At 46.4% G+C, this 16,900-nt stretch overlaps 1 protein-coding gene across 3 annotated transcripts in view; it reads right to left on the bottom strand.

Moving 5' to 3' along the window:
• Positions 1-16,900, bottom strand: part of ATP8B2 (ATPase phospholipid transporting 8B2) — a 2,597,648-nt gene that overhangs the window by 761,164 nt on the left and 1,819,584 nt on the right. The gene's annotated exons all lie outside the window — the stretch shown is intronic.

Below are 16,900 nucleotides of genomic sequence, written 5' to 3'. Positions count from 1 at the left end.
CGTTACATCCCGGAGCTTCCCTGGGACAAGTGGAGGGCCACATTCCTGTAGACATTAGCCCGCCCCTGGAGAGGTGTGCCGGTGGTCTGGTGGGCCTATGACCCAGGTGACAGCTCGAGGCACGCCCTTGCGGAGCGAACTTACAAATCCTAAAGCTGCATGGGTGGCTGTGAACCCACATCGGCAACGGAAGCTGGTGCAGCCCGAAGAAGATAGCAGAGGCCTACCCAGCCCAACAGCTGTTGACACAGGGGCGGCCAGAGAATGGATTGATCCGGAGGAACACTAAAGTGAATGGATGTTACGTATATTGAACACTCCCTGTTGAAAACTCCCTGCTGTGGTGGTGAGCGGCTGTGGGCGACCTGGGCTGCTTTCTCCCGATACACCGTCATAGGCGTGGTGCTGGAACTACTGCAGACTGCCCTGGGGGCAAACACCTTTTGTGATAACCCCTTGGAGTGCCCTGAGGGGAACGGGCACTCTTAGAGAGTGGTCCTGAAGAGTTGTTGAGCCACGTTGCAGGTGCTGGAGTACAGCCAGAGTTCTGAGTTGGGACCATTCCAACTGGGGTGGACAACCTCGAGCCTGGTGCTGAGTCAGGGGTCGATGGGCGGTAACAGAGGTGGCTGGCTGGCTGGCGCGGGCGGTGCGCCCATCAGAGAAAGGGTTACACTGTACTCATTTACCTGTGGCCTTTCTCTCCATGGGTCAGGCAGCGGGTATGGTAAACCCAAAGAAAAAAGGCAAAGATGGAACAGTTTGCTAAGTCTAGACAGGCCCCAGTACAGAGCAACGCTCCTTCCCCCAATGGATGCCTCGCTCCTGAACCAGACCCTTTTGGGCCGGAAGGATAGCACTGACATGCTGGTAACAAAATTGACGCACTTACCTGCAAGGTTGATCTGTCGGTTGTTCAGATTGAGAAGCTGTGTGGAAGAATGCCTGCGGCTGAGGATCAGTGGTGGGGAAGATATAATCTCAATGTTACAGAAAGAGGTAGTGAACCTCCAAACAGTAAAGAAAGTGGTGGCCAAGAATAATCTGAAACAACATACGAATACGGTGTGTACTGGAAACAACAGTCATCGATAATATGGAGAAATTTGTGGAGAAACTCCTGAGAGTTACTTGAGGGTGGCCTGGACTCCTCAATGTTAATGGTGGAAGGGTGCACCGCTCCTTGGCTCTGCAGCCCCCCCCTCCGCCCCTGAAAGATCCATCATAGCACAATTATTTTGCTACAGAGACAGGGATGTGGTTCCGAGAGCCTCCAGGGAGAAGGGGGACCTGAAGTGGGGATCCGGAGTGAAGATTTTCCCAGATTTCAGTCCAACGGTCTAAGACCAGTGGAAGACCTTTGAAGGGGTGAAGATGGTCCTGCATAAAAAAGACATAAGATATGCCATGTTATAACTGGCAAAACTAAGAATAGACTGTGAAGGAAAGACAATGTTCTTTATTGATCCTACAGCAGTGACAAGATTTGTGAAGGAATTGCCAGATCCAGGAGGATCACAATCGAAATCCCCTCGCTGATGAAGAGACTGCTGGGTGCACTTGTTTAGTATAATCTTGTTGGGATGCTTATACTGTTTAGTGTGACCGAACTATACAGATCAGCTAAGATTTACACTGACTTGCTGGGAAAAGAAGATATTGTGGATGCTGCCTATCGCAATAGTTGCAGAAGCCGACAGTTGTTCCCCCATCTACAGTAACTGTGTGTCTGCATTGTTTGACTATTGGAGTTAATGTTAAGAGGGTGTGTGGAGATAGCCAGGACGTTTGAGGTTCTGGCGTGGGGAAATTGTGAGGTTGTTTTTTTTTTTCTTCACTCAGTGCGCACACATGATTTCTTTATGGTCTGTAGACCCATGTCCCCCGGTCCCTCTAGGGCAGGCGGGCCACTTCTTTTCAAGCTACAGTCTGGGATATGCATTGGGGGCGAGATTGATTTCTACATATATGTATGATGGCTGATAAAATCAAAGTGAAGTCTTGGAATATTCAGGGTTTTACAAAAGCCCCAAAATTCCAGCTTATACAGAATCAGACCAAGCGGCACAAAGATCATCCTGATGCTTCAGGAGAAGCATTTGAGTATAGATGGGAAACTCCCTGGTGCTCAGGGGTGGGATATCCATAGATATGGCGTGTCCTCCAATTCTGGCGGGTGAATGCATGGACTTGAAGATCCTTATTATAAATGATAATGCGTTGAATACAGAGTTTTCAGTCCTGCGCAAAGGTCATGCACACATACCACACGTACAAAATCATATGGGCTGGAGATTTTAACCTTTCATTGTCACTGAAGTTGAATAGAGCCACCAGGACACAGACCAGACTCCTGAAATTGGTAATCACCTGGAATACTATATCAGAATATAATTGATTGCTAGACGCCAGATGTTTTTGGAATCCTGAGGGGAGAGAATATACCTTTTATTCGGGTGTCCACGATACTGCCTACAGAATAGACTATATTATGGTCACCTTGGAAATAGCTAGGGCTTTGACAGACACCATGATTCTTCCAAGGACGTTCTCTGGCCATTCACCAGTGTTCATTATTTTTTCCAACCAAGGTGGCTGGACCCAGAGCAGGCGATTACCCAGAATGCACCTATAACAAAAGATGCTGCCGTTTTCACTGGAGTGGTCCCAGAGTCCACCAGAACTGCCCTTGTGACAGTCCTGTTGAAACCAAACAAGGACCCCATGAAATATGATTCCTACAGGCCTTTGTCCCTAACAAACACTGATATCCAAAACTTTGCGCAGCTCTTGGCGAACAGACTACTCCCCTACATGCCGGCTTTGGTATTTCCCGATCAAACAGGGTTTATTCCAGGCAGGTCTACACCAAACAGTCTGCAGAGGTTGTTCGCAGTAATGCATGAAATAGATGAAGAGGTATCGGCCATAGTGGGCTCCCTCAACATCAAGAAGGCTTTCAACTTGGTGGAGTGGGCATTTATGTTTGAGGTCTTACTAAGATCAGGTCTGGGGTTGAAGTTTATACAGTTGGTGCAGCTTCTGTACTCTTTACCTTCGGCACAACTATTGTCGAACCAGGTTGTTTCTGACGCAATGTTACTGACAAGGGTTACAAGGCTGGGATGCCCCCTGTGTCCCATTCTCTTTGCCCTGGCCATTGAACCCCTAAGCGTGCTACATAAGCGTACAGCATGCCCATCAGGGAGTGAAGATGTAATCACATGTTTCTGGTCTCTCTCTTTATGCCAATGACATGTTGCTATCCATAAAGAATCCACTACAGAACTGACAACCTAGGGTTCCAGCTGTTCAGCCTTTTGGGGAATTATCCCTCTCACACCAGAGCCCGGCAAACAGATATTGCTGATAAGTTCAGGTGGTGACCGCAGGACATTAAATACCTAGGAATGCATGTCACGACACCTGGAGCGACACTCTGCACCGACAACTATCTGAAAATACTTGAACACCTGGAGAGTAGGGTGGATGCCTGGATTCTACTTCCCTTATCCCAGGCCGAGCCAAGATGGCCGTAGTCCCGAAACTACTCCATATATTCAATGATGCTCCAATATCACCTACCAGCGCATTTTTGAACATGGTTAAGGTGGATGAAGTTTGCTTGCTGTGGGTAGACAAGCATGCCAGGATCACATTCGATGTTTGAACACCATCGTATTAAAGAGGCAGGCTGGACTATCCGGATATGTTCATATATAATTTAGCACCCCACATACAGTATAGTGTGTGATAGTGGTCTCCATCACCGAATTTGCCCCATGTGGGGCTTGAAAGAGGAACCACATATCTGGATGGTTTGGCATCACTTCTTTGGGGAAAGCAAGTGCAACCAGTGAATAATGCTTGTAGTGCATGGGACAGAGTGGCGGCCTTGATTGGGGAGGAAAATAAATAAATATATATATATATATATATATATATATATATATATATATATATATGGAAGTCACATTTGAGAACACATTTCAGATCCTTTTTGAATGACTGGGGATCTTCAGCCTGGGAGATATGATACAGGACGGGAGATTAATCACGTGGGAACAACTGAACGAATGTGGGGAATGGAACGCAGTCACTATTTTATTATACTATAGATTTAGGGAAGCACTGAGGGCGCGATGGCCGAGTTAACCCGGTGAACCCACAATATCCGAGGTAGTCCAATATGTGGTTAAACCACCCAGCAATACAAAACTAGTGTCATCTCTATATAAAATGATCAAGACGCTGAAGATGAAGAGGGGGACTAAATCGAGGAGCAAGTGGGACGAGTCTTTGGTAGTTGTACTGACTGGCAGCAGAGAGTTGCATTTATGCAGACAGGATGGCTATCCATCCAAAAAAGATGTCGACTGACACACTTCAAGTACCTCCACCAAGCATACTATACTCCATTACTGTTGCACATGTTTGATCCTGATAGATCTGCACCATGTATACAATGCTCTCGAGACATGACGGATTTCATGCATTTAGTTTGGGAATATACATACATATACAGGCCGCAGCATCACATTACTTCTGCTATTGATAGGGTGGTTTCATGCCAACTGCCAGAAGAACTGTGGGTGTGGCTCTTAGCTATATTTAAAGATGGTGACCAATTAGAAAGAAAATTGCTCGATATGGCCTCTGTTGTTGCATGCTCTCTAATTTCTAGGACATGGGAGAAACAACATGCACACCTTTCAGGAGAGGCTCCAGCGTTTTAGGGACTGTGAGGGGAAGAAAGCATGGTACGCTTTATCGCTGCCAAACCATAGCAGACCCATGGACCCTGGTGCCCTCTTAGGACATATGTGGCCGGAAGGGAGGGAGCAGAGCATGATCTGTTCAATGCTCAAGTGGACAATTTATCGGATACCCGATTGATGGGGCAGTCTATAACGGCATTGATTGTGCCAGATTGGAGGGTAGTGGGTGGGAGGACCTGGATACCCTAGGGTGCTTTGGGCAGGTGATGTTTATCAGGGTATACATTGAGAGTGTAAATAGTAAACACTGTATTGTTTTGGTTACATAAATTAGTTTGCAACAATGTAACAAAATCAATTACAACAAATTCCCCCTCCCTCCCAAAAAAAGGATTAATGAAGCACATACTTGGTCATGGCCAGTAATGAAACTGAAGGATAATTAAAAGGAGACGGGGCTTGAGAGTTTTTAGCTCTATAGTCATTGAATTTATTACAAACTTTTTAAACATTTAAAACACAATTCATCCTTCATTAACAGCCCATCAAAGAGCAAACGCACTCCTCCCTACCAATGCAAATGTTACAAAGTGGGTGTTAAGGGTGTCGTTCTCTACACTCCCTTAAGTTATTGGCCCATTTGGATCATTTCCGTCCTCACTTTTGCCACTTGGTGTTACCTTTCATAATTTTGTCTAGAAAGTTGCCACCACTCTTCTGCAGTCAATGAGCTGGCCTCCTCCACCTGTATTGCCAGGAATAAGGTTTTTACTTCTGTCACAAGGCTTTTGTCATGGTTCCTTGCGTGTTACAGAACCTGCAGACTCCATAGTTGGTCCCTCTTTTCCCCCGTCGAGTGTAGGTATTCATTTGTCAGGTAGATGTTTAACCTTATGCGCAAAAGTTGGTCTTGATGGTACCTACTAGGACATTTTTGTAAATATTCTGGGATTGTATCTCTCGTTCAGTGATCTTGAGCCGCGTTCTGCAAAGATTTATGTTTTGCTTTTTGATCAAGAGTATTGATCCAGTCAGCTCTTCTCAATTTCTCTTTACCTCCACATGGATTTGTAGTCAGAGCTTCCAGGGACAAATCCGGTTGTTCTAGCCGTTTCTCGCATTTTCCTTTACAGGTATTTAACAATTCTGAACCTTTCCCTACACCTTTTGGTTTTAGAAAGCTGTATGCAATCGCTGGTTTGTCAACCGAGAATTTCCTTAGCAGCCCCAGTGATTTCCATAGTATAATCGAGTGTAGTGATTGCAATCTTAACTCGGCCCTTATAGCTGCCATCGGGAGACATTTTGGAAGCCTCAGTGCTGTTTTCCAAAACGTGCTTTGTAGTGTAGTCAAAATGTTGCAGGACAGGTTCAAAACAGCCTCCCCATCATACTTAAGAATGGGTACGTCTTTTTGCAGGTAGAAAGTACGCAGTGGCGTCAACGAAAATTTCCCATACCTTGAATGTAAGATGGACCCCTGTGCGGCCAGTCAATGTCACATGAATTAATGTTTTGTACCCTGGCGAGTTTGCAAAAGAGGGCCAACACATTTGCTCTGTTTAGCAGAGGAGGAGAAGAGTACAGAAAAAGTGCTCCCAAAACCAAGAGTCCTGAATTTTCGGGGGCATGATCAAAGTTAGTTTGAAGGACTGTCTTGTGGGAGATTTTGCATCTGCTTTTGGCGTGGTTAGCAGTGAATTCTCATGCAGAGTAGCTGGATCAAAGGCCTCCTTTTCCTCATCAATTCTACATAAACCTCCACTATTCAGTGAAGTTTCCAAACTGCCCGACTCCACTCCATCCTTTCCGCTCAATGAGCCGTTTTGAGAATAGTCTGCGATAGAAAACTTCTTTGTGGTTAGGTTTTTTTTAAGGTGTTTGTTAGGTGTCTCCAGTCTGGTCAGTACTCATACTCTCTAAAACTTGTTCTGTTGCATCCGTTATATTTGCTAGCTTGTCTTGGATTATGCCTCTGAAGTTTCCCTTTTGCAGCCGCAAGCGGTTTTATTTTTTCGTTTTTTGTTGCTAAACGCTGTTGCCTAGAATTAGGTTTTAAAAGTAGAACCTAATTGCTCTGCCACTGCATTTTCAACCAGAGACTGGGCCCGCAGAACTGTGGGTTCTGGTGAAAGAAAAACCTCAATTTCCACTTCCAGCGACGCCTCTGCAGCTTGGGGAAGCCGGCAAAGATTCCAACACATCCACTACAAAATGCGATTTATGAGCCAGATAACTAGGTGGGGCCTCATTCCTTGGACATCCAGGGCTGTTTTTTCCCATTTTCCCAAGACTACATCCTGGATGCTACCTGTAAGCCTAATCAACACGCTTTTTGTTCAGTTGAAATGTGGTCACACAGCTTAACCAGAGCATTTAAAACAAAGTGTAGCGCCATAAGAGTTGGTCCTCTGTTGGATGGAGTCTTTTAATGATTCCACACAATATATTAACAGATACTGAAGTATCCAGCAACAAGGCTGACAAGCTGGAGTCATCTCCGGCGAGTACTGGAGAGGCAAGGGGAGGTGTGTCTTCATGCCACCCCAACCGGGGGTCAGCATACTCCTGTCCCAATAACACCAGCTGTCGATTCTGACATGTGTAATGGGAGAATTTAGAGCTTCGCACTCACTCGACACTCTCTCCCCGTGACTGGTCAGCTGCTGCAAACTAAGGACGTCACACTGTGGTGTCAGGTTGGATGACAGTTGTTTTGCAGAAATCCGTAATTTCTTCTTTCAGTTTTGGCTCCAATGTACTTGAGCATGGGTGCTTTTGTTGCTCCTTTTCAGTGTGGTGTGAGACTGTCAAGTTTTCCACCACTGGGAAATTGGAACAATCGCTTTCGTGTTCCATAACAGGCGTTGTGGGTCAGCTGTTGAGGCAGGGAGAGACTGTGCCTAATGTGCAGTTTGCTGCTGCATAGATTATACAAAGACAACCCTTTAGAAGACCAGGGCTGATGGCACTGTACTGCGAGGAAGAATAATAGATTTGCTGTTTACCTTTGGTCAGGGCTTCGTTGTTCCACACACCCTATAGTAACTACAACGATTGCACATGGCACAGACTTCAGCCCGCGTGCACCGGTTCTGATTTTATAATCACTTCCCTCTTAATCACAATGCACATCTGAGTAGTCCAACACGGGTTCCAATCCAAGCAGAAGTTGGATGGTGAAGCTCTCCTCTGCAACAATTGCTTTTAACCTTCACTTCTGCGTGCGCTCCGCGTTACCCATTTTATAATCTCCTCCCTCTTAATCACAGTCCGCAGCTAAGTAGTCCAATGCCAGTTGCAATCCACGGGGAAGATCGATGCTCTCCTCTACTCTGTAACAACTGCACTTTACATGCACTTCCACGACTCACTATTTAGGAGGGGAGTGTGATGAATTGAGGGAATTTACCACTTCTCCCCTAGGGGGCGGCGTCCCCAACCCCCGGTGAAGCTAGGGAGGTGAGCCCACTCTGCTCCATTATGGTTGAGGCAAGTAGGGCCTCACCGGCAGAGTCTCCCCTCCCCCCCTCTTAGGGACATCGACAACTGACCCGCTGCCAGGAAGAACTCCCTAGAGACAGACACATCATCACCTCCATGATGTTTTATACAACACAGAAACTCCTAACCACTGGGACGGAGAAATACTGAATAGATGCCAGAATCTTACAAGCAAGGAGCATGTCCCTTTAAATCCTAATATCCCATACACTGGGACGAGTAGTTTAAATAATGGACATCCGACGTATAGACAGAGTCAGTACAAGCCGACAAGCCTGCGAGTCTGAACTCACTTTGAAGATGGAGAGAGAGAGATGCCAGGGCTCCACATGAGCACGAGAAACCTAGAGAGAAGAGACGGCAGAGAAATGCTGGGACCCCACAGCCAAGGCACTAGCTGAGTACAAGAAATTCATGGGGTAGGAACCCGAACAGAGGGGGTGGTGAGACCACAGGAACCCAGAGTATCTGACGCCTTGTCAACGGAGAAGCGTATCGCAGAGAGGAGAGAAAGTCGAAGGAGAAGGACAACGCCAAACTGCAGGCAACAACGGTAGGCGACCGGAGAAGAGGTCCCAAAGGAACAAGGCTGCTGGAAGCGTTTCCCCGCATAATAGAAGGTAAGGGGGAGAACGAGTATAACGGGCTGCCAAGAAGCAATCAGTATGAAGCAAATAAGTCGTCTCAGTAGAAGTCACGAGATAAAGTTCCCCTTTGAGAAATTAATAATACATAGAGAAACCAATTGGGGATAACACTACCCAGGGAAACAGAGTCACAAGCCAATTTATACAAGAAGAAGAGAACGTACAAAGGAGACATTATGGTGAATTTGAATTTAGAGAACTCACACAAGATAAGTGTGATGAATCCAATGAGGTCATCACCTCTTTTACTGGGATAGCCTCTTCCCATGTGGCCAGTTACCTGATCCTGACTGTGGGGGCGGCTATATGAGGGAGGACCACATGGGGGAGGCAACCCTCAGAGGGATGACAAGACGACATTGGAGAAAAACACATGTCCCCCTTTTCCTTTCAGAGGTACTCCTCTTCCTCATACCTTAACGGCCTATTATAACCCTCTCCCTCAAACCTCCATTATGTCTGCTTAATACAATCCCCAACATCCAAAAGGGAGTGGTTTGTTGATAACAGACGAGGAAGAGGCAGGGAGCACTGCTGATTACTCCCAGTGAGATCAATTGCCAACTTCTACCACATCATACTGAATATACTGCAATCTCACTGTAACCACTACTGATACAGAAAAAGGAAGAGAGCCATAAAGAGGACTAGAGATGATAAGCAAACTGAGCGTTCTAGTCTTTTGAAGTTGCTCTAAGCCGTTGAGAAGTTTAAATGGGGGGAGGGAGGAGAGAAAGAGAGAAAAAGAGAAACAGAGAAAGACAGACAAAGAAAGAGAAAGGGAAACAGAGAAAGACAAAGAGACAAAGAAAGAGAAAGACAGAGAAAGAGACAGAGAAAGAGACAGAGAAAGAGACAGAGAAAGAGACAGAGAAAGAGACAGAGAAAGACCCACAGAAGCTGGGTGGAGACATGAGCCACAAGGAGACCAAACAGCAAGCTACGGCAGAGCCCGCCAGGGAAAGCAAAACCAAAGCGGATTGCTACCGTGCAAAGGGAAGTCAAGTGGCAGACTACCCGCGGCCTGTGTCGCAGAGGCAGTGGGAACCATGCAGAGGGGAACCAAATGCAGCGAATCATTAGCAGCTAACAGGACCAGCTAATGCTGAGCCAGCAGGCAGCCTAAAGAAGCAACAGATCGGTGCAGAGACATTCCAAGCACCCGGTAAGCACAAGGAAGAGAAGCGGATTACCGGGCTGCCCGAGAATGCATGCCGCTCCATGATAATAGGAGAAAGGATGCTGAATGAAACGTGAAGGGTTTTTGAGGAATCTTCAACCATACCAAAAGCGGGTCACTGGACCCCCACTTGAAAAGAAGAAATATAAAAAATAACAGTACAAATGTGGACATTAACTTAATGAAACCAGCAGTGAGAAGCCAACAGTTGGCAAATCTCTCTTTTTGAATGAAAGAGGAAAATTGCCTACAAATCCTGCCAGAAAAGCATAACGGGCAAAATGAAAGACTGGACATCAAGTGATTGAAAGATTACCCAAATGTCTTGGAAGGAGAGTATACCAGGCAAACTCAAATGTTGAAACCCTAGCAGGAGAGTCCACCGGGAAAGTGAAAATGAGTTTGATTAATAGCAGTGAAAGGAAATCTCAAGGAGGGACCATGCCCTTGAGATTGTGAGTTGCTTTCTAAAGTGAAAGGAAAACCTGGCTGGGGAGTATATCAGGTGACCTGCAAATCTGGGACCCACACCCAAACTTCAAGTAGTAGGATAGAAACCCAAGGAGGAGTTATACCTTTGGGATTGTGACTTGTTTTGCATAGGAGAAGGGATCTGGGGAAGGGAGTCCCTCCCTGGAACTGTGAATGCACCGGGAGGAGGGAGTTACCCTCTTGGGCATCAAGGAACTGGATTATTCCTGGTTAGAACTTCTTGCTTAATTTCACTGGAGAGAAAAGAAACCTGGGAAGAAAAATAATTCCCTGAATCTTTTGTTGGATTTATACCTTTTTGATGGGGCTGATCATTTGCGCATTTTGAGAATCCGAGACAATAGCCTTAGCTCTTTAGAGTTTGTGTCTAGAGTTTAAGGGCTACAATAGGATTTCAGACACAGGACATACTTTTTGATTTGGACATCTTGACAACGGGCAGACACTTAGTTTTGGTTGAGGTAGGGAAAATACTTCTAAGTATAGGGATAGTGAAGCATTTTCCAAGCCCTTTTTCATTTAATAAAAGTCTATATCCAAAACCATGATTCCTCTTTGTCCGAGCCTCATTCATGGCTCCTCACAGAAGCTAAATAAGAGGTCAATAGACAAAAGTAGACCAAAACACAAATGGCCAACAGAGAAAAGCTGTTCTGACATAAGGAATCCAAAAGGGAGTTCTAAAGAGAAGGGAAAACTACAAACGGCACTTGAAAATTACAGAGACTGATGCAAGACATCACAAGAGGTTATTTGAGGGTTTCCTGTTCGTGAATAATCCTACAGACTGGTACTAGAAGTGGGGCCTTCTACCTATAGAAGGGAGTCATTCTCTACCTATAAGTTAGTTTACATAGTGATAGGGTCAGTTAGGGTAGCTAATGGACGGCTGACTTTTTCCTTCAGCCATTCACGACTTACGGACAAGCACCTTAGTTCGAAATATAGGTAGCAACCACCCATAGACAGGGAAAGTTAGGCCTTATTATACGTTAATAAAAATATTGTGACCCATGTCCTGGAAGTGTCCACGTCCATCTTCTCACCTGCCACAGGAGACAACAGTATTTTCTCACACACAAAAAGTTACTGTTTTTTTCCATAGACATTTACTTTCTCCCTCCTCAAATATCACTATCCCCAATGTAAGTTAATGGGCAAATTTAGTTCTCCACTTTCCTCTCCAAGTTTCCCTCATTCTGAAATGTTATCAGGTATGCATTATTCAATGATTTACTATTCTCCATCTGAAAAACGTAGGCACACAAGCTATAAAAACACACAAGTACTATAGAGGACTAATTCATTGCTTTAATGTTTGTTTGTGGCCTAACTTTCACTTACATTTGTAGGTATCTGGTGGCTATCCTGGTGCTTAATTTCACTGCTGATTTTGTATCTGTGTAGAAAGTAGCCCAAACGATCACACCTATAGAGAGTGCTTAATTCCTTCCCAGCCAGAAGAACAAGTTACTTACCCCAGCTAACTTTCTTTCGATTGGATGTTCCTCCCACGTATTCCTCATCTTTGATAATGATCTTCCAGCTTCAGCTGCTTCGGAAAAAAAAGTTTGACAGAGGGCGCTGTGCAGTAGAGTCAATGACTCAATGTCCCTGGAAGGCCTCCAACCGATGGTCGACGTCATCCGCAGTAAATGTAGCATGCACAACGCCTATTGGCTTCAGTTCTTGTTTTTCCATGTTTAGAGGAATTACTAGTGCCTCTTTAGACTTCAAAGACTCCTGAGAGAGAGCAGTGTGTTAAACACAAATTCTGAGGCAGGGTAGGTTGGGAGGGGCGATGAGGAATATGTGGGAGGAACATCTAATACAAGATTTAAATCCCAAACAGGTACCTAAAAAGGAGTAGGAGGAAACACATTAGCGAATCCTTTAAGATCCCTTTAATTATTCAGTTTCTTAAAGTATGAGGTTTCCTCTGATGAGCGCTTGAAAATCGAAAGCACTGCCAGATAACCTTTTATTTTTGTGATCTGGTGCTCCAGATTTGCTAAATTAAGTAGAAAAGATAACACTGGGTGCGTCGCACGGATATGGATCCACTTGTTCCAACGACAGAGGTATAAGGATTTTGTTGCTGGCCTTCTGGCCGAAACCAACATCTCCATTACGTGTTCCGGGAGGTCCCAATCCTTGTACCTCAGCCTTTCAGAAACAATGCGTGAAGGCTGAGTGTTTGGACCTCTGGATGGAGAACCTGACCCTCCTCTCACGAGAGAAGGTCCTCTCTTTGTGGAAGATGCATCGGAGGGCAGATGGACATGTCCAGAAGGTCCGGGTACAACGTCCTCCTGGTCCAATCCAGGGCAATCAGGATCATGGATTTCCTGAACCTTCTAAACCTCCTGATCCTGTGAGGAATGACAGGGACTGGAGGAAACGCGTACAGTGGAAACTCCCAGACCACCACAAACATTTCTCCTACAGCTCCTCTGGGGGGGAGAGGGGACAGGGGGGAATTCCGTGGAGCAGAATAGCTTGCACTTCCGGTTGACATTGGTTGCAAACAGGTCCACTTGAGAGGTTCCCCAAAGGGTGAAGACCTCTTAAAGGACTTCCTGAGCTAGTTCCCACTCGTGGGAGTCTGCTCTGCCTGCTCAGAGCGTCCGCACCTATGTTCTCCTCTCCGGCTAGGTGAACTGCCATTAGGGAGATTCCTTCTTGAATTGCCCAATACCAGAGCTGCATTGCCTCTCTGCACAGTGGTAGTGAACCGACACCACCTCTTTTGTGGAGGTAGTACATGGCCACTGTGTTGTCCGTCATTAGCAGGATATTCTTTCCCTGTACATAGGGCCGAAAGGCCGCCAGCACTAGTCTGATTGCCCTCAGCTCCAAAAGATTGTTATGTAGTTTGGACTCTGATGGAGACCAACGACCGCTGATTGTCAGATCATTGGTATGGGCTCCCCACCCCTTGAGTGAGGCTTCCGTCACTACTGTTATCTCCGGCCATGGTTGGCAAAAGGGTTCTTTCCTTCATTAGGTTGTCCTTGCAGGCCCACCACAGGAGGTCCTGTGCGACTCTGCTCGGACCCGGAAGGAGGTCTGACATCCTGGCTGAGAATTGGGACCATTGAGTCCTGAGAGCCCATTGGAGAGATCTCATTATCAGATGAGCCTCTGGCACCAAGAAATTGACTCTGGGCACTCTAAAATTTGGTGACCATCTGCAGAATGTGTTGAGCCCTCTCCTCAGGTGGCGAGGCTTTTCCCAGAAGAGGCATCCAGGACTGCGCTGATAAATTGGAGTCTTTGAGATGGTATCATATTTGACCTCTTGTAATTGAGGGAGAAGCCCAGTTTGTGGAGAAAGTGTCAAGTCACGCTGAGATGTCCCAGGATCTGCTCTGGAGAACAAGCCCTGATCAGCCAATCGTCCAGGTAGGGGTAGACATGAATCCCCCCTCTTCGGAGACTCGCTGCCACCACTGCCATGAACTTGGTGAAAACCTTTGGGATGGGGGTCAGCACAAATGGCAGAACTCTTAACTGAAAATGAGAACCGCCAACTGCAAACCTCAGGTACTTTCTGTGCTTGTGGTGGATAGGCACATGAAATTAAGCACCCTGAAGGTCCAATGATAGCATCCAGTCTTGAAGTTGGAGGGCCTGAAGGATCGGAGAAAGGGTAACCATCTTGAACTTGTCCTTCTCCTGAGGAGCTTGTTCAAGTTTTTTAAGTCCAAGATGGGTCTCAATCCTCGGTCCTTTTTGGGGTTTAGAAAATACAGAGAGTACCAACCCTTGTTCCTCTCCGCTGCAGGCACTGCTTCTATTGCACCTTTCTCTAGCAGGGTCAACATTTCCTGCATAAGGAGCGGATATGAAATGTTCAATGAGATGTTCCATGGAGGATGATCCTGGGGCCTTTTTAGAAAAGGAAGGCAGTAACCCTGGGCTACCGTTTCCAGTGCCCAAGCACCTGAAGTAATATCTCACCAGTCTTACAGATGCTGTGAGAGCCTGCCTCCCACTGGGGCCTTGTGAATCAAGGCCCCAGAGAGGTTTTGAGGCGGCTGAAGCAGTGGCTAAGGGCAAAGCTGCTGCTGCTGCTGCTTGGGCTGATTTAGCACCTCTCCCTCGCCCACCACGAGGGAATCTTCTTTGTCCTCTCTTCCAATTGAGGACTTGAAACGAAAGGACTACCCCTCCAAGATGACGTAGCGGAGTAGGAATGTTGAGATTGTGTAATAGCGACCCTGAGATTTAACCGCCGTTTTTGAGGTCTGTAGCTTTTCCAGCCTTTCATCAGCCTTGCTACCAAACTGGCTTGAGCCGTCAAAAGGCATATTGAGTAATCCAGATTGCACATCTGATGCAAATCTAGACTTCCTCAGCCACGCAAATCTGCGTAGCACGGCCTAGTTGCCATGGATCTGCTAATACTATCAGCAGTATCCAGACCTGACTGGAGGCACTCACACATTGCCTCCATACCATCCTTGATGATAGCCAGGAAGCCGTCTCTCTCTTCCTCTTCGGGGATGTGGTCAGCCGCCATTGCTGCACAATCCCACAGAATGAACGAAAACCTAGTTAAGGCACAAGTGGCATTTGTCGATTTCCAGGCCATTGTAAAGGCAGTAAATACTTTCCGTGCCCAATCGTTAACCAGTTTATCACCCCTGTCTGTAGGAATGGTAAGATAAGCATATTGTTTTGTGGACGTGGCTGCTTTGATCACCTAATGTGTTGTTGTTGAGTGCTTGGTCAAGTAATCTGGGTCACTGCTTCAATGTCTATATTTCTTGGGAAAGCTTTTATTAACTACAGATATAGAATCTTGGGTTTCCCCAATTTGTTTTAACTCCTTTTTGCAGAGCAATATGGAAGGGCAAAATGGGATCCCTCTGTGGACTTGGTCTAATATGTCCGTCAAGTCATCCTGTTGAACAGGAGGAGCAAGTCTACTCCCTCCCAAGTATTCTACAAACTTGCTCATCAATTGTCTATATGAGCTGGCAGCATGATCCGCAGGATCTAGCTTTCCAAATTCCAGCTAAGGAGACGTATCTACTCCACTGGCTGTTTGTAGTTGGATCTTTAAGTCTAGATTTCTCTGAAATAAACTAATCTGGTACACTTTGCCAAATTGAAGACCAAACGGTGTTTGGTCATCATCAGATCGTTCATGTTCTTATTTTTTTTTTCTTACATTTGTAGAGCGCACTACAGCCTAGAGGCATCGAGGCGCTGTTACATGAAAGTTTATGTAGGCATGATTACGGTAACATAGGTGGTGGCAACACGTATGGTTTCTTAGTTACAGCAGTGATGAAGTTACAACATTGGCAAAAAAACTTTGAAAGCTTACTTAGTAGCAGATGATACTCTTTAGGAGTGTTACAGCGTCTACATTAGGAGTTATATGCGTCACACAAATAGCCTTGTTTCAATGGCTTTATGGAAGGCTAATATGCCTTTTGAGGGCTCGAGCCTAGCCTCCTTCTGCAACGCATCCAAAACGGGACTGCAAGACTTGTCCTTGGCCTTAAGCCCAGAGATCGTATCTCTCCAGGACTGAAATCTCTGCACTGGCTCCCAGTAGCTGCGAGGATTAAGTTCAAAGTCCTCTGCATTGTCCACAAGGCCTTCTGGGGCCTGGGGCCTCAATACCTTCAACTCTCTCTTCCTAAATATCTTCCTTCTCGTGATCTTCGCTCATCCGCCTCCATCTCCCTCAGGGTCAGTCGCTTCACCAAACAACGAGTTGGTGGTAGATCTCTTTCTTCTGCTAGGGCCTCCCTCTGGAACAGCCTCCCTGCCTCTCTGAAAATTGAGGAGAACCATCTCTGGTTCCAGAAGCACTTCAAGACCTTTCTCTTTGCTTATGCTTTCTCTCCTCCTTTTCCCCACTGAACTCCTGGCTGAAACTGCACTGGTCACCTGGCTACCCTCTGTTCTCGGGCCCAGGTCCCTCCCTGCCAGTTGCACACCTGCACTGCCCCCCTGGCAACCGTTGCACTTGGGTCTGTTTCTGTATCCCTACAGCCCCCTACCAGCACTTGACACTGTAACGCTCACCTGATTCTCGCAGAGGCGCCGGTCTTGACTGGGCGACTACCGTATCTTCAAAGGTGATGTGTAGCACCCGGTTGGCTCTTTGGGCTGGACCTCTGTGCGCTGTATGCCTGACGTGTAGAGTAAGATGTCTGCAGATAGAAAATATGGGGTTAATGAACTGGGGTTATTGGGGTGTCCCTATCTCTTTCCTCTTCTCCTCTCCTGTAGACCCCCAAAGGTTAACGCTCTCACCTTAGGTAAGTGAATGCCGAGCTCTCCATCTGCCTCGGGGCAGGGTGCTGTAACCAGTTTCTTCACTGGATAGGTAGTGC

Source organism: Ambystoma mexicanum, chromosome 1p, assembly GCF_040938575.1.
Source record: "Ambystoma mexicanum isolate Mex_15411 chromosome 1p, UKY_AmexF1_1, whole genome shotgun sequence".
NCBI lineage: Eukaryota > Metazoa > Chordata > Amphibia > Caudata > Ambystomatidae > Ambystoma > Ambystoma mexicanum.
The sequence above is the reverse complement of the archived record's forward strand: the minus strand, read 5'-3'. Positions and strand labels throughout refer to the sequence as shown.